At 45.7% G+C, this 18549-nt stretch overlaps 1 protein-coding gene across 1 annotated transcript in view; it reads left to right on the top strand.

Annotated features, from left to right (window-relative positions):
* Positions 1–18297: 18297 nt before the first annotated feature.
* Positions 18298–18549, top strand: part of Emsy (EMSY transcriptional repressor, BRCA2 interacting) — a 70670-nt gene continuing 70418 nt past the window's right edge. The window contains exon 1 of the mRNA XM_051148998.1: positions 18298–18499. The gene's annotated coding sequence lies outside the window, so the exon portion shown is untranslated. The remainder of the gene's footprint in view (positions 18500–18549) is intronic.

Below are 18549 nucleotides of genomic sequence, written 5' to 3'. Positions count from 1 at the left end.
TCTGCTGCTGTGGAGTGGAGGCTCTGGATGTGATTCTTGGAACTGTGGGAATCCAGCCTAGGCGAGTTTCACACTGAGGTTAGCGGAGCATAAGATGCAAGCAGCCTTGCTCCTTGGTGAACACAGCAGTCCTGACACAAAATGTCCCTCATGGTGGTGGCCATTTAGGTCTGAGTTTATCCCTAGAAGCTGAAGATATCCTATCTGATACCTGTGCATTTTCTTATCCACCATATACAATAAAATGAAGCCTCTGAGAAGCCAGATGACTTTATCGAAAGTAACAAAGATAGGAAAGCACAGAATGCCACTCGGAACCAGTTCTTAGCCAGACAATGAAAGTGGAGCCCTACCCATCTGGCTGGCTCCCAAGACCAGGATCTTTTGTTTACATTTCATTGTTTCTCAATTTCTGGGGTAAAATTTCCAGGTTCCTGGATCTGTGATGTATGCTACTTATGATGTCCCTCCCCTATGAGAATGGAAAGGAACAGCCACAGGATGCAGTGTAGAATGGTGACAAGTGACACACCAGGGGCTTGGCCTTGGGTCCTTAGTGGCAGCAAGCTGGGCTTTTACCACTTGGGCTTGAGAACACTAGACAGAAAGGAAAAGCCTGCCCCATAAAGAGATTCACCATGGTGTCTTGGCACAGGAAACTCTTCTCTTGGTACAAGCATTTAGTTCTACCTGGATGGGCCTCACCACTCTTCCAACTGTCCTCAGGGGAAATGACTTGACACTGTGTCCTCCCTGGGGATGCTCTAAAGAGATTCTTGTCATCAAACACAAGAATGGACAAAACGACACTTAAAAACCATTCCAATGCCAAAGAGGCTGATTGCACGAGATACCAGAAAGGCCTTTTTCTAAATCTACCAAATAATTTATCAGGATGGAGGACACAAATCCACTTATATAAACATTCCTGATCATCTTTCATCTACCAGGCCCTGGTATTATAAATACCTCTGTGGCCTAGGCTCTAAAGTGTATGACTAAATAAATAGATGATACCTAGGATTGTATGTGAGTGTGTGTACGCATGTATATGTGTGTGTGTGTGTGTGTGTGTGTGTGTGTGTGTGTGTACGTATGTGTATGGTTATGTGTGCAGGTGGGAGCCATAGTTCAACATTAAGTGTCTGTCCCTATCAATCTCCACATTATTTACTGGGTCTCACTGAACCTGGGGCTCATGGATTCAGCTGAACTGGCTGGCCAGCTAGCCCTAGAAATCCACCTGTCTCTGCTTCTCTAGCCCTGGGATTACAGACACACAGAGCTACACCTGGCAAGGAAGAAGGCGGCAAAAAAGATGTGGGGCAAGCAAGCTCCTTGCCTGACAACCACAGTGTGCACCGATCCAGATGGAGCATTTGTTGTTGATAGTGGGAGGGAGGGGAGCCAATAAAAAGCATTCTGGGCTCCTCTTGGGGAACGTGCCACATGCTAACACAGATAGCTTGCTTTGAATGTTGTGGAAATGGGGAAGCCACTGACAGCATTTGAAACATGACATGTAGCATTGTGCCGCTGTGCGTGTTAATTCTGCAGGCATAAGGAGAACGGTGGAGGGAGAAGATGCGGAACAGTGACGTCAGTCTGAAGGCTGAGGGGATCTCTTCTCCCTGATCCCCCAGTGGAAGCGCTGTTTCTAGCCGAGGGGGGTCCAAGGTGTCTGGCTTTCTGCAGAAAGGCAGCCTGTGTGAGCTGGGAGGAAACTCACACTTCATTGAGGGTTGCCGCCCAGCTGGGGGCTCACACAAGTCACAGTGTACACAGAAGAGGTGCTGACAGAGCCAGGGGACTGGGATCAGTTACACGGGGAGAGGAGGCCAGGCTGCCAGAGCTGTGCTGCAGAGAATCATCGCCGAAGACAGGAGGTCCCCACGGGACCGGGGCAGCCTCCTCAGAGCAGCTGTTCAAGAGTGCAGAAGCACGTGTCCAAGACTCTAGGAGAGCTGGAGGGTTCAGATTCTTAAGACGTGAAGGGCAGTGCTAAGATGTGAGGAGAGATGGCTAGCAGATGAGTGGCCGGATCTAGTGACCTTCTTGCTGAACAGCGAGGCCAGCTCTCAAGCCCCTGCGTGTAAAGTGCACCTCAGTCTTTTGACCCTGGATAGGGCTGTAGGCGGATCTGCTCTTATATCTCCCCTGTGGTATTATTGGCTGCAGAGAACTCTGGCCATTAGCAGCCTTTGGGGCCTGGACAAGCATATTCTCTGTGTCCTTTCAATTTCTTTCAACTTGATTCATCACTTATTTTGAGAATTTTGAGATTCGGTGTTGGCCTCTCTTCCACACGCCCTGGCCAGACATGTCTCTTACACCTTTTAGACTAGCCCGCCCTGCGCATTCTTTCCTGTTGGTCTGTGAGATTTAATGAAAGTGAGGTGTCCCTGGGAAGCTATCAGGCTTTACACAGCAACCCCTGCAGATGACAGGCAAGTGAAGGGAACAGGCTTAGCATAAAAGATGCTGTCTCTCTGAGGACAGACTTTAAAGGTTCTTCTTCATGGAGACCTGCTGTTCCCCATTTCCTGAAATGCCTGAAGAGGCGGTTTGACCTCTGTGTCCCAATTTTTAGTGAGACACTGATACTAGGAAATATTTTTCTTCTTAACAAGAACCAAGAACACAAGCATGTGACAAAAGGGTGTGGTGTGCTGGCAGAGTAACAGAACATTCATGCACAGCACCCAGGACAAACAGCCCTCGGGACAATCAGAATGCATGTTTCGGGTGGTCAGACCTGGATGTGAAACACCAGCAAAACAACCCATTTAAAACCTGTATTTGGGGGACAAACAAAGCACAGAAGCCTAGGCATGAGGAAAATGTGCACCCTCTGTCTTACCCTTGTTTGTTTCCCTCTGTCTTGGCAAGCTCTTCCTACTTCCCCAACCTGGTTACAGCCCCCTAGACTCTGATGGCTCCTACCTGTACCCTCAGCATTGCTGGGCTAGGTCTGCAGCAGAGCCTCTCTCTGCCTAGGAACCTCCTGCGCAGTTTCGTTGACTCAAGTCAGACGCTTCTGGTGTGTGCCCTGCCCTCTGTAAGGTCAGGTGCTCATCATGCGGTTCTCTGCTCCTAGGTTACTCGGACTCTACTTCCCCAAGACGTCCTGGGCTCATCCTTAGTGCCTGTCACGAGTCATTCACAGTATGCTATTTGAACTCATTTGAATCACCCTGGTCCCGGAACTTCTGCTGGTAACTCGCTAGCTGCCCTAAGTCCCACTGCTTCAAACACTCCAGTTCCAACTCTGTCTTGTTTGCATTTCCATTTTTCCCGCCGTTTAAACGGTTTTTATTCTGTTGGCACATCCTCTACCGAAGTTTTCAGGTCAGAGACTTTTAAAGTCACTCCTCTCAGGGAATCTCAGGTGGGTGAAAGAGGAGACCAAGAGTTGCAGATATGGGAAAGATGTGCTAAATGCCACAACAGAGCGACCCATGGAGGCTGTGAATGCAAGGGCTCCTCCTGACTCCCCAAAGCCCAGACAAGAGAACATATATGTGGTCACACATCTGGCTAAGAACAGAACCTGGGTTAGAACCTAGGCCTTGCTCAGTTTAGGGGTGCCCTATGCTAGTAATCCCAGCTCTCAGGAGGCTCGGACACGATCGACCTGAGTCTGAGGCTAGCCTGGGCTACATAGTGAGACCAGTCTCAAGCAACATAGCAGGGCCATTTAAGGGACTCCTGATCATCAGTGGCTTTCGGCCAGCTGCCAGATATTTAGCTGTCAATCTACATATTTCTTTAGCCAGCTCCACCAACTTGTCTCTCAAAACCCCTTTCATGGAATCTGGGTACTCCTGACTTCTGCTGGGATGAGTGGCTGGGGACTCCCTTGACTGGGGTTTCCCTCTACCTTCGGAGCAAGGTTTCTCAGCTACTACTACAACTGTTTGATGTCTCAATTCTTTGTTGTTGCTGAGATTTTATTTTTACTTCAATGCGTTTGTTTGGGTATGAGTGTTCATGTGAGTGCAGGTGCCCTTAGAGGCCAGAAAAGAGTGTTGGGTCACCTAGAGCTAGAGTGAAGGCAGTTGTGATCCATCCAACATGGGTGCTGAGGACAAAACTTGGGCCCTCTATGAGAGCGGCACACATCTTTAACTGCTGAGCCACCTCTTCTGCCTCAAAGTCTCCAGTCGTTAGGTAAGTCCCACGCATCTTAACTCATCGCTGTTCTGTGGCCACAGTTGAGCAGTATGGTTTTCCCAGTGAGGAAAACAGCAGTCTGGCTTCACCAGTACCTCTGTAGCCCCGGAGCCCTGAATTTAGGATTTCACAAAATGTTGGATGAACTGGATTAAGGTTTTAGATTACCTCCAGTTCTTCATTGTTACAAAGAACATAGTGCGTGGGGGATTCGGATTTATTTACTTATTTTATATTGATATCATTTTGGTTTTTTTTAGTGTGTTGTGTGCATGCATACTCAAGTACTTGTGATTTCGTGTGTGCACACATGTGCATGCCACATCATGTGTGTGTGAAGTCAGAGTTCAATCTCTGGTGTCAGTCCACCTTCCACCTTGTTTGAGGCCGGGTCTCTCTGTTGTTTGCTCCTGTGTATGGCAGGCCAGCTGGCCCACACCATCTTTGGAGGATTCTCCTGTCTCCGCTTCCACTCTTGCTGTAGGAGTATTAGGATTACAGACATGAATTCAATTACATCCTGCTTTTATGTGCATTATGGGAATTTGAACTCAAGTCCTTGAGCTTGCACAGCAAATTTACCCACCGAGCCATCTTCCCTGTCCCTTATCTGTGGTTCTGTTTCTTTTCCTAAGATCAATTAAGGATAAAGATTAGAGACCTTTATGGCTTAGGTGCTGAGGTTTTAAACCCAGGACAGCTGTTATGTTGACTACATGTGTTCTTCATTGCCTGCAGTACAACAGATTTTTTTCCTTCTGGCTTCAGTTTTTCTCACTTTCAAGAGCTTTCTATACTTGGAGGGGGAGGATACGCAGGGAGAAAGAGAGAAAAGAAAACTCCATTCTTGTGCATTTTTATCCAAGGAATGTATTTCACTCTGTAATCAGATCAGCAGAAAAAGATGTATCAGGTTACCCTTTTGGGAATAAAAATGTGCTCATGGGAATCATGGGAATGTGCTCTGGTCTGGCCAGGCTGGAAGTGGAAGAAACAAAGACATCTGGAAATAGTGGCTCTGAGTATTTGGGCTGGATGGACAGCAATCAACTGTGAACCACTTAATTGTAGGGAAATTTCTTCCTTGCTGCGTATAGCATTCAGCACTTGTTGGGAGAATATGGGCATGTTCACTTGTCTCCTGGAAAGCAGGATTAAGTGCTATTTTGATTAAACAAACATTCAGGGAATGCCTTTCCTAAAATAATCCCCATGCTGGTTGTTGGAGAGAATCCCTTGAGACATACTCAGTTTATGTAAAGGGGATGAGTTAGAGGGCCAGGCAGCCTATCAACAGTCCTAGGAGGCCTGGGGAGGACTCAGTCAGCACTTGCTGTACAAATGTGAACACCTGAGTTCTGTCCCCAACACATACATTACAAAGCCAGGCATGGTGGCACATGTAAGTAATCCTGGCACTGGGGAGACAGAGGCAGGGGAATCTTTGGGACTTGCTGACCAGCCAATCTGCCTCATTGAGAGACCTTGTTTCAGTTATGGTGGGGAGTGATACAGGAGGACAGGGTCAACTCTTGGCTTCCACACTTAAAGGCAGGGCACACACACTTAAAGACCTAGAAAAAATGGGCCGGGTGTGGTGACGCACATCTTTAATCCCAACATTTAGGAGGCAGAGGCAGGCAGATCTCTGTAATTTCGAGGCCAGCCAGGTCTACAAACTGAGTGCAGGACAGCCAGGATTACAAGAGAAATCATCTAGAAAAACAAACAAACAAACAAACAAACAAGCAAACAAATAACAAATGATCTAGAAAAAAAAAACACAGGCAATATGGAATGCAAGATGAGGTAGTTAACATAGATAAAGTTATGGAATGGAAGAAAGACACAACAGGTATGAAGGATGGACAGGTAACAGGGACTGACATTCACCAAGCACTAAGCTGGGTTTCACAGATCAGTGACTAGAACTCACATTTACCACTCACTGACAGTCTACCCTGTACCATTCCCTGAGCTAGGCATTTTACACAGTTTATCACAGGAAATACGGTAGGGAGGTATTGTGTGACACTATTCCTGAGGAGAGATGAACAAATGTCTACTTACCTCAGATAAAGAGCAGATAACAGACCCAAAGTGAGGGTAGCAAAGCACAACTTCATGAACCACTGAGTTTTATTGGGGGTTACTTATAGGAATATGGGTGAGGGGCTACTTACAGGAACAGAAGTGACTCAAAGACAGCTCTTTCACCCATGCCCACCCCAGTGTGGCTGACAACTAAAAAAGCTGGAAACCTGGAGTGTACTGCACAACCTATAGGCAGTCAACAGGCTGGAGTGTGTTCTTTCCCAGTGGCTCAGTTGACATAAGCCTCTTCTAGGCAGCTTGGCTTGACTTCTTGGCAATTGTGCTGTTCTCTGCTTCTTCCAGGCGGCTGGGGTTGGCTGAGAGTCTATTTGGATGGAGCGTGGCCTAGCAAAGTCTCTTGCAACAGTCTTTACTGCTTAGATACTCTTAGGGATGGAGAGGAGTAGTGAAACTGATCAGTTTCAGGGACTTCCTGAAGTTATTTTGAGTTGTTACTTCCTGTCTTAATGAGCTCTGGAGGATGGAATGTTTTACTTCTCCTTAGAACATCCTGTTGTTTTACTTCTTTGTAAACGTCTTGTCATAAAATACCCTATTTCATTTCCCTTTATGTCCTATGTCAAGTTGCCCTCCCAGCCTGGTCTACAGAGTGAGTTCCAGGACAGCGAGCGCTGTTATACAGAGAAATCCTGTCTCAAAACAAAACAAAACAAAACACCACAAACAAACAAACACAACAAAATACAACAAACAAACAAAAAGAAGTTGCCCTGGTCTACAAAGCAAATCCAGGACAGTCAAGGCTACACAGAGAAACCTTGTCTCAAACAACAACCATTCCGTGGCTGGGGAGACGACTAAGTGCGTAAGAACACTTGCTGTTCTTAGAGAGGACCTGAGTTTGGTTCTTAGCAGCCACACTGGGTGGCTCACATCTCTCTGGAACTTCAGTTCCAGGGGAATCTGACATCCTCCTTGACCTGTCAGTACTGCATGCACATGGTACACATATAGACAAGCAGCTATATGCTCAACAAATTATTATTATTGTTATTACTATTATTATTTTGGAGACTTTATGTGTGTGAGAGTTTGCCCGTGTGTTTGTCTGTGTACCATGTGGCAGGCAGTGCTTGCAGAGGCCACAGGAGGGCCTCTGGAGTTAGAGCCTTTGGAACTGGAGTTACAGCCTGTTGTAAGCTGGGAACTGAACTCGGGTCCTTTGGAATAGCAGTCAGTGATTAGGAACAGTGACCCATCTCTCCAGCCCTCTCATAAAATTTTTTAAGAAGAAAGTTATTTTCAAAAGGCAGTTGAGTTGAGTGGGGTAATGGTAGCACATACTTTTAATCCTAGCACTCGGGAGGCAGAGGCAGGCATATCTTCGTGAGTTCAAGGCCAGCCTAGTCTACAAAGTTGAGCTCAGGTCAGCAAAGGCTACACAGAGAAACCCTGTCTTGAAAAACAACAACAAAACCAAAACCAAAAAGCCAACAACAAAACCCTCATAAAATCAAAGACAAAAACAAAAGGCAGTGAGTTGGACAACATTGAATGACTTCTTTTAAACACACAATTGTCAGAAACACAGACCTATCTCAGTGTCACACAAAAGAACATATACAGAAAGCAAAAAGGAGTCAGCAGGGCAATTCTTTTTGCACAAAGAGTACACCAGAGCGTAACCAGGCTAGCAAGCATGGCTGGACAGGAGGGTCACTGGCGTTTAGTTTGATTCAGGTGGTGACTGTCTTTTTCCTTCACTGGCTAGGATCCAACCTTGAAGTCTGTCTCTATTGGTTCATTTCAAAAGAACCAGCGCAAAGAAAATGAGGGGAAGTGGGAGGAGTAGGTCACTTATTTCATGTGAAGAAAAGTTTTACCTGGGGGAGGGAGGGCATTTTCATGAGTCTTAAAAGATGGGAGAGATACAAAGATTTGAACGCCTTGGCCTTGTCATTAAAAGTTTTACAGAAAAGACTAATATTTATAGTGGTTCTTACACTCAAAACGATAAGGATTCGGGAGGAGGGAAGAGGTGTGTAGCCACATGGGGGAGCAGGAAGGGCAAGGCCTGCTACAGGAAGCTTAGGCAGGGTGCTGCGACTGCGCGATGCCAGCTGAGATTTCAACTCTCATTCATTACTGCACTGATTTACCACCCTGAACAGGATTCAGAGCACCCGAGACCTCAGGCTGCCCCTCAATCTGACTGTGATCTGGTGAATAACTGTTATTACCTCTGATTGTCTTGTGGTACCTCAGGGCAGGCCGTGTGTGTGTGTGTGTGTGTGTGTGTGTGTGTGTGTGTGTGTGTGTGGTCACACACTCATGTAAACATTATTTGGTTCATTTCCTTCTCACAACCAAGTCTCAATACACACTCCCTAGGCTTTCATAAGCCCATGTTCTGTTATTACCTTAAGCTTTAGTGAGGCGTGGATTTGAACCACTGACCTTAAAGTGACAAGTTTAAAGCCCACGGCATCACAACAAAGCTCTTTCAAGCCACCAGAGGCCTGACCTGACCTTCACTAGCTCATTCAGGAAACAGCAATGTACTCTGGGGCTTGCCAGGGAACGACCTTAACTGGAACTGACAAGAGAAAGGACACCGTCTCCCAATTCTCTGCAGACTCCGCGAATTCCCAGCACCTCCTGAAAGAGACCATGCCTCCAAGCGTTCCCTCCAGCTGGCTAGAGTGGGCTTTTCTTTTTTCTTTTTCTTTTTGCATTTCATCTCTGGCAAATCATAGAAGAATGTCACAGGCAGCTGGAAACTCTCAGAGGTGAAGACAAGCTGGACAGTACGTTTGGATTTGTCATCCCCTCCCCCATGGTAGCTGATTCCCGCTTCTGACAGGGTTATTATTTCCATCTTTACGAACTACCTTGGTCCTCGCCTTGGATAATTGCAGACTATCATCAGTCCCTCACCTGAGACATTTTAGCACTTGCGTGAACCTCAAAAAATCCTCTTCCCCCAAAATGAAGTAGGGGGAAAACTCAATGTGTGAGACTATGTGTTTGTATTCTCATTTGCAATGCTCCTTGGCTGTCTGATGATCAAGCCATTAATCAGTGTCAAGTCACAGGTCTGGAGCAAAGACAGTGCTTTAGCCACTTGGGGTCCACTGTGGCTTAAACAGCAATGACTTGTGTTCTTACGTCTGGTACTCTGACATTAAGGTAGAGCAGAAGTCACAGACCTAGGAACTTTTAAAGCAGAGTCACCCCACCTCAAAAACCATCTAAGACTTTCATCCAAGGTTGTACATCTGTCTTCTGACATTCCAAAGTGCTCCCCACATTATTCTGACCAGCACTCCTAGCGAGGACTACTAAGACCCTAACATCCCCCATTTTGCCTTTTGAGGTGGCTCAGGTTTATGTCCTTTGCCTCAAGAACCCGGCTATTTGAGAGCTGGAGTGTAGCTCAGTCAGTACACTGCTTCCTAGGATGCAGTAATGTCCTGAGTTGGCTCCCCAGTATCGCCTACAGTGAATGGGGCAGCATGGTGGCACAAATAGAAATGATATCACCACTCAGGAAGCAGAGGCAGGAAGATCCATGGTTCAAGGTCATCCTCGCCTATGTAGCCAGATCAAAGCTAGACGGGCTAAATGAGACCCCACTCCAAAATCAAAACAAAATGAAATCATAAGACTGTAAGGCAGGGATGGTGGCTCAAGCCTGCAGTCTCAGTACTTAAAAGCTTGAGGCAGGAGGGTTGGGAGTCCAAGATTATTATTCTCAGCTACATATTTAGTTTGAGGCTAGCCTTGTTGGATTGGAACAATGTAGACCAGGCTGGCCTTGAACTCAAGAGATCCACATGCCCTGGCCTCCCGAGTGTTGGGGTTAAAGGGGTGAGCTACTATGTATGGCCTCAACACAACTGTCTGTGGCTACTCCATTATGTGGCTTGTTTCCATAGTAACCCCTTCTCTTTGAACTCTTCTTCAGCACACAGACCATTTTGGTTTTTAAATTTAATATCCATCATACTGATACAGTAAGAAAAGCCTGTGTTTTAAGAGTTGGAATGGAGTTTAAATTTGGGTGTGACTTAACAATTTGTACTTTCCAACTATGGCTAATACTCCTGCCAAGTCCTCCTCACATTGCAGACTCATGAGTGAAGATAAATCTTAATTGTTTTTCGCCAGAAATTTTTGTGGTGATGCTATGTAGTAGTGGATCAGCAGGTCAAATTTTGGGACCCAAAGCAGGATGTTCTACGAGAATTTAAAGTGTGGTTTGGGGACTGGTGTTAGTGCTAGCCTAACAGGCTTCACAGGGACTGTCAGCAGAAGCCTGCGGTCTCTAGAGAAAGCCATGGGTGAGAGCATAAAGGAAACGAGGAAAATCCTACTGGAAGCGGGAGGACTGTGGATCTTAAATACATAGCAGAAGAGATCTTAGTGGTACCGTTACCAGGGATGAGAGGGAAATTGAAAAGGTACCTAATAAGCTTGCTAATCTAACTTATGTTTTCCAAGTCATGTTAGAAGTGCTACCTGGCTTTTTGAGAAAGCAGAGAACAGCCCAGAGATCAGGACCAGCTAATTTTTAGAATAAAGAGTTTTTGGTTTTGACTCTTAGTTTTTTTCAGATTCCAAATGATGTTAAAATTAAGAAACAGTTTGCAGGCAGAAGTTAAAACTAGCGCTCTATCATGATAACAAAGTCTAAAGACAAAGTTGTGTGACTATAAAACCCTCTATAAGGACCTCAGATTCACCATGGTGCTTCAACAGACAACAGTGCCTTTAAATGTCTTAACAGTGTTCCTCAGCATCTTTAAAAACAGAAGCTTGGAGTGGTAGAGCACACCTGTATCCAAGAACTGGGAGGTAGATGCAGGTTCAGTTCAAGGTCACCCTTGGCCACATCCGCCAGCTAGAGGCTAGCCTGAATTAGATGGGACCCTTTTCTCAAATCAGTTTAAATTCTGTGAGTATTAAGCTTATTATCATGCAGCAAGTTTACAGGAAGACTATGACAGGGAAGGATTTCTTTGGATAAAGCTTGTTGATGTGGCTTTTTTTTTTTCTCTCTCTCTCAAAACAGGGTTTCTCTGTGTAGCCTTGGCTGTCCTGGAACTCAAGCTGTAGACCAGACCAGGCTGGCCTCAAACTCACAGAGATTTACCTGCCTCTACTTTCCAAGAGCTGGGATTAAAGGTGCGCACCACCATCACTGCCTAGCTGTGGGTGTGGCTTTTTAAAAATTTTTATTTATTTATTTATTTAATGTATGAGTGTTCTACTAACATGTACACCTGCAGGCCAGAAGAGGGCATCAGATCTCACTATAGATGGTTGTGAGCCACCACGTGATTGCTGGGAACTGAACTCAGAACCCCTGGAAGAGCAAACCAGTGCTCTTAACCGCTGAGCCATCTGTCCAGCCTGTGTTGGTGTGACTTTTAATTAATCAAACAAAGGAGAATACAATTCTTTAGGGACTTCATACATTTAGAAAGGAATCATGCATTATAAATTTAGATGAAAACAAATGGAGAACGGTTAAGAGGAAAAGAGGTTTTTGGACTCCTGAGCTTTGATGAGCAGGAAGCAAGTGAAAACTTACCTGTCATCAAAACAGTCTTTTTTTTTTTTTTTTTTAAACTGGAAAAGAATAACTGGGGAAGCCGAATTCAGAAAGCCCTGAAGTGGGGGGGGGGGGGGGGTCAGGAGCTGCGAAGAATCATGCCTCGGTCAAAAGCTGAGCCTCAATCACAGAAATAGTTTGAGAGCGGACATGCTCAGCTAGGCTCAGATGCACAAGTCTAACCCAGCTTTCCTAGTTTGTGATTTTGGCCTGTGCCACTGGTCCTGGATCTTTTGGGACTCACCCCCGCCCCCCGCCCCAATTTGGAACATAAGATTATGGTGGCCGGTCTATGCCTGTTCTATCATTGACAGGCAGGGAAACCTGTTTGCTACACTGGGAGTAAATGTACCCTAGGAAACTTAGTTAGACCAGATCAGGATGACAAAATTGTGGTCCTCAAGAATAAGACTGGGCTGGCAAGATGGCTTGGAGGGTAAAAACACATTCTACAAATGGCTGAGGACCTTTGTCTGGCCCCCAGAAATCAGAGTGAAGAGGTTACTCCTAAAAGTTGTACTCTGACTTGAAGATCTCCACATGTAGGATGCCAATACACATGTGTGGAAATACGTGAGCACACCCCCCGCCACACACACACAAACACCGTCTGTTTACTTATTTAATTAAAAAAAAAAAAAAAAAAGAAAAAAAGAAAAAAGAAACCAGAAACCTGGTTCTATAATGAGACTGGAAATTCTGAGTGAAGGATGCGACAGTGTGGGAGGAACAAGAGCTGTTTGGCGGGTGACCAGGATGTAAATAGTCGTGGGCCATGGAAGTTGGTACTTTCAAAAATGGCCGCAGTAGTCACCCAGCTGCCAGCACTATGCCTGTAATCAATCAGACCACCTGAGGCTGAAACAGGACGAAGGCCCAGAGATCTCGGCCAGGCTGGCTGTGCAGTGAGTTCAGCCAGCCTGAATGATAAGAATGCACCCTTTCTTAACTTTGCCTTCCCCCCCCCCCGAGAGTCACCCAACTAAGCTACTTGTGACTTTGTCAGGCACTACAAACTAAAAACAAAATATTTATTGTCTCATGACACTGGAGTTTGCGATAATTCATTAAGCACTAACGGTTAACAAACAGAGGTGGAAATTAAGCTTGAAGACTGTCACAGGGTGGATAGGACAGAGACAAATGGGGACTGGTGAGAAGACTGAGTTTGAAATAAATGACTGTGGGGTCCAGGGTAGAAAGTAAAAACAGGAAAAGGGAGCAGAACTGAACTGGAAGCCTGCAAACGCCACTGAAGCTGAACAGGAGGGTGAAGGAGAAGGAGCAGGAAACTGGGATTAAAACTTGGTCACTGATTTCAACGGAACAGCTTGGTGGGATGCAAGACCCACTGATGAAAGTGAGTAGCGACGATGAAAGGCTTTTACAATGGTAGAGGTGACAATGGGGGTGGAGGGTGGATGAAACTGATGACAGCAGACTGTCAAAAACCTTCCTCAGAGCGACAGAATGGATACTGCAGTTTTGCTTGATGGTGAAAGCCCCAGCGTGGGGGATCCGTCTGGAAATGTGGGAGAAAGCTAGCTTTTACTTCGTTCAAGAAAGGGTAGGCAAGACGGAAGAAAGGACTTCAAAGTGCTAGACAGTAAGACAGGGCCAAGAGGTGGCAGTGTTCTAGAAGAGATTAGAATTAGAATTATGTCAGGTCTGCTTGCAAAACTTTAGGTTGTTGGTAACTAGGAGAGCTTTTTCTGACAGCAGAGGCAGGACAGTGGCATACTGGGCCAAGTGTTCTGGGGCATCTCCACAAGAAGAGGAAAAGTCCACAGAGGCACTAAGGCCCTGTTACTCTTAAAAGCAGGAAGGCAGCAATACAGGAAGCAGAGAATCCTGAGGGGGAATGGATGCAGTTGATGAGGCAGTGGCCAGATGTCTGTTCTTTCTGAAGCTATTCTAGATTGTTCAAAGCTGCTTTTGATGCTATTTGATCACAGGATTGTTAATTATAATCATGAATTACCTTGTTTCCTTTCTTTTCAGCGCCCTGCCCCAAGCCACTTATTTTGATACAGTATTCCACAGTTTACTTGTTTTGTTTCAGTCTTAATAGTCCAGTTTTTAGTGTATCCCTTGGCTACATCCGAGTGGCAAACTTCTTAAAGGCAAGAATCTAAGGGAGGGCAGTACAGTACAACGGAAAGAAGAGTAAGGCGAAGGCCCCGTCCTGCCATTACTTCTTTTGACTCTTTTCTTCCTTAAATGTAGAAGTAAGCCAGGTCCGGGCTAGAGAGAGGGCTCAGCGGTTATGTGTTTATTGCTCCTAGAGAGGACCAGAATTCAGTTCCTATGCTCTCGATCTGGTAGCTTACAGCCACCTGTAACTCCAGCTCCAAGGAACGCCACCCTCTCTGCTGGCCTCTGCTGGCGCTGGCACTGTACTCATGTAAACAAACCCTCACACCGACACATGCACATAATGAAAAACACCCTCCCCCTCCATTTTAGATTAACTTATTTTGTGTATGTGTATCGGCTGGTGCCTGAGGTCAGAGAGGGTGTCAGATCCCCCGGAACTGGCGTTATGGCTAGTTGTGAGGCACTATGTGGGTGCTGGGAATCAAACCCTGGTCCTCTGCAAGAGTAGCAAGTGTTCTAAACCACTGAGTTACCTCCCTACCCCCATGACAGGCCTCTTATGTTGAAATCAGTTTGAATACTTAGCTGCTGCTTAGTTAAGCAAGGAATAGTTAAGGCAGGTATTCTATCTACTCCTAAGCTTTCTCCCAGACTAGGCAATTGTGATCCTTAAGGTCTAGCAGGGCAAGTCTTACTTCTCCCTTGGAAGTGGATTTATTTGAAATCATAGCTTTCTTACTTTACTAATCTGTTATCTTATGCATGGTATTTAACTTGAACACTTTTTTTTTTTTTTTCCACCCACAATACATGGCTACTTTTGGTTGTCAACTTGACTACATCTGGAATTAACTAAAACCAAGTGGCTGGGTACACCTGTGAGGGATTTTTTTTTTTTTCTCTTAAATTATTTGAAGTGGGCCGACTGAGCTTTAATGTGGACCACAGCTTCTGCTGGTAGACTATATAAAGAGCAGGAGATGAGTGCTTGCTCTCTCTGCTGAGTGCTCTTTCTGGCAAGTCTATTCCTTCCCTGGCATCACAGTGTACTTCCTCGGGGATCCCAGAGTCTCATGAAGACCAGCTGAGACATCCAGACCAAATGACTGGATTCTTGGACCTTCTGCTGGAAGACAGCCATCGCTGGATTAGTTGGACCATAGCCTATAAGCCACTCTAATAAATCCCATAGATATAAATATATATTTATTAGTTCATTCATTCTACCAGTGCTGTCCCTCTAGAGAACAGTTCCTATCAAGTTATTGTATGGATTAAGGCAGCTAATATATGGAATAGCAAGTAGAATAGAAAAAGCCGTGAATATGCTTTAGTTATTGTTTTCATTATGTGCCAGGCACAAAAGAGAATGTATCTGGTTGGTCTCTCTCCATGAAGAGCTTGTCTTTCTAGCCAGGAATTTTCAAATGAGCTCTGAAACACAGTGTGGGAGGGCTGGAGAGCTGGCTCAGAGGTTAAGAGCACTGACTGTTCTTCCAAAGGTCTTGAGTTCAATTCCCAGCAACCACATGGTGGCTCACAACCATCTACAATGAGATCTGCTGTCTTTGGCTCATATACTGTATAAATAATAATAAATAAATCTTAAAAAAAAAATAAACACAGTGTGGGAACTTACTATGGGGATGTCTGTCTCATGCTAGAGGGCCTGGGAGTCTCCTGAGATGTAAGGGAGAATCAGAGTTTGAGTCTGATCCTTAAGAGAGAGGACATTAGGCATATCAGGAACTACAAAGCAGTCAGAGATAACACAAAGAGGACATCATAGCCTCTGGCTACAAAATAAACACGTGTAAGAGCTAGGCGCAGTGGCACATACTTGTGATCCCAGCACTCAAGAGGCTGCGGAGGCAGGAGTATCTCAAGTTTGTGGCTAGCCTAGGATATATAGTGAGACCTCGTCTCCAAAACTAAAAAACAAACAAAAAACACCACTAATGAAAACGGCTAGGAGGAAGGGGGAGATGTAAAGTGTTGTGTAATTGCCAGCAGCATTGTTAGTTGGAACCTTGTTGGGAAGAGGATCTGGCCTGATATATCCGCAAACTACAGAGCCAAAAACATTGCATTTATCAGGACCAGCAAGTGCTCCTGCTGAGCAGTTAAGCTTGAGAACTACTACTGGCTGAAGGTATAGACTCCAGCACCAAGCTACCTAAATTTATAACAAAGAAAAGTTCCTGTCATTTGTGTGTGCATACACGCTGGAGGTCAGAGGACCGGTTTGTGAAGCCAGTTCTCCCAGTATCATGTGAGTGGGTGCTGAAGATTGAATTCAAGTCACCAGGCTTGCAAGACAAGTGTCTTTATTTGTTGAACTAGCCCAAGCTGCCTACATTTTTTTAAAGTGGTTTTTCGAGACAGGGTTTCTCTGTGTAGCCTTGACTGTTCTGGACTCATTTTGTAGACCAAGGCTGGCCTCAAACTCGCAGAGATCTGCCTGCCTCTGCCTCCTAGAGTTCTGGGACCATAGGCTTGTGCCACCACGCCTGGCCCAAGCTGCCTACACTTAAATCCTTGCTTTACCATTTACTTATGTGGGGCCTTAGAGATGCTTAACCTGTATCAGAGGCTTATTTTTAACCAGAGATATACCTAATAATCATAAGGCCTTACTATGCAAACGATGGAGGACTAACTCCAACAATTTGTCACTCATATTTGACTTGCTGTAGAAGTCAGGTTTTTGTTGTTGCCTTCTTTAAAAATGTATTTCCTGTGTCTGGGTGTTTTACCTGAGTGTATGTATGTCTGTGTACAATATGAGTGCAGCACCCAAGGAACTCCTGTAACTGGATTTATATATGGCTGTGAGCCACCACGTGGGTGCTGCGAATGGAACAGTGGACAGTGCTCTTAACCACTGAGCCGTTTATCTCCCCAGGTCCCTGATGTCTTTTGAGAGAGGGCTCTACTATGTAGCCCTTGGTTCACCAGTTCTTGAGCAACCCTGCCTTTCCATTCATGGGATGGTGAAGCTTAATTCGATCCGTCTCATTGAGATGCTGCAAGGGTCAAATAAAAATCTCCCATTAAGACAATTTACCACCTTACAAGATACTCTTAAGGAACTGACCTCAAAATAGGGTTCACAGGAAGGTCAGGAGGGAAGTGTAGGAAATGTAAATGGTCCTTTTCATTTCCGGCTAGCCTACAGCTCCATTCAAGAGCACAAATGGGAACTCAACTTTATGCAGTGGTTCACAATTTACAAAAAACAAAACAAATCACCATTTTTTGGGCCACCGGGCCTCTTGCAGTCTAGTCTGAGTGTGAATTCTTCATCTTCCTTCTTCCATTTCCCCAATGCTGGGATTATAAATGTAATTCATAGCGACCCACTAGGAAAAGAACTTTCAACCACGTTGTGTATTTTATATTCCCACAGGGTAGTTTTTGTCGTGTGCCCTTATCTACCATTGAGCTATATGTCCTTCCAGTGGTTACCCTAGTTTTCAAGGGAGTTTGCTAACAGAAGGATCACACTAACACTTCCTTTAGATTTGTACACTTTCACTGCATCCGATGTTACCATAGTTCTCCATTTAGAGGAAGGACACAAAAAATTTGATGGAACGTACACTACTAGAAATTAACTTTGCTTTTTCGGGTTCAGAGTAACAATATATGGGGCCCCTTTCCATCTGTAAAATAGGGGACAAGACTTGCACAACACTGTACGGTTAAATAATAACAAAGGCCGAGGGTGAACCTACCATGTCGTTGTGCCTCAAGTAAATCCCTTCTTCCCTTAAACAGATAAGCACGACATATCACTACCTTTACTACTTCGCACATGGCGTAACTCCAAGGCGAGAACGCTTGGATTCCTCTCCTCGACTTGCAACTCTCAACAGCGAGAAGGGGGTAGGGGCCACTGTGAGGTCCTCTCTCTCCGCTCTTGTAGCCTGGATACTCTTTTGAATTGTCGTCTGGGTGGCTGAAGGACGCTGATGATTGCTCCCAAGAGTCTGATCTTAATCCTCAACCGTTCATCAGAGACCAAGCTGTGCTCTTTCTAGCCCTAACCTCGCTAGCGAAAAGGTCGAAGCTCAGCCCCAATTACCGACGCCATTTTGACTGCTACGTGTGACGCCCCACGTTTAGCTGAAAGAGCAGCTGATTGGCTGGGAAAGGCTGAGGGCTAGGAGCGCGAAGATAAAGACTGGAGAATAAAGTAGATGCCAAAAGGAACTACACTCCCAGACTTCCTTGCGCTGTGACCGGCAAGCAGCGAGAGAAAGAGGACAAGAGTTTGAGCGAGGACTACAACTCCCAGAAGGCTCCGCGACGTCAGCCCTTTCCTTTTAAAACGCGAAGGAAAGGGGACAGGACAAATGGAGGCTTTTGAGCCCTCGTTTCTCAAAAGGCGGGAAAGGCGAACTACACCTCCCGGCGAGCCGCGCGCGCTTGCGCCTGCGCCCTGGTATCTGTCGCCATCTTGCCCCTTCTGAGGCACCGCAAACAAACCTAATTCCTGGTGTCCCCTAGTCTTGGCGGAGGAGCCTTTTAGATGAGCCCCGAAAGGCCGGGCAGGTGGGTGTCTCTCAGGCAGGGTCCTGGGAAGAGCTGGCAGGCTATCCAGG

Source organism: Acomys russatus, chromosome 7 (assembly GCF_903995435.1).
Source record: "Acomys russatus chromosome 7, mAcoRus1.1, whole genome shotgun sequence".
Lineage (NCBI taxonomy): Eukaryota > Metazoa > Chordata > Mammalia > Rodentia > Muridae > Acomys > Acomys russatus.
Note: the sequence above shows the minus strand (reverse complement) of the source record. Positions and strands in the feature narration are given on the sequence as shown.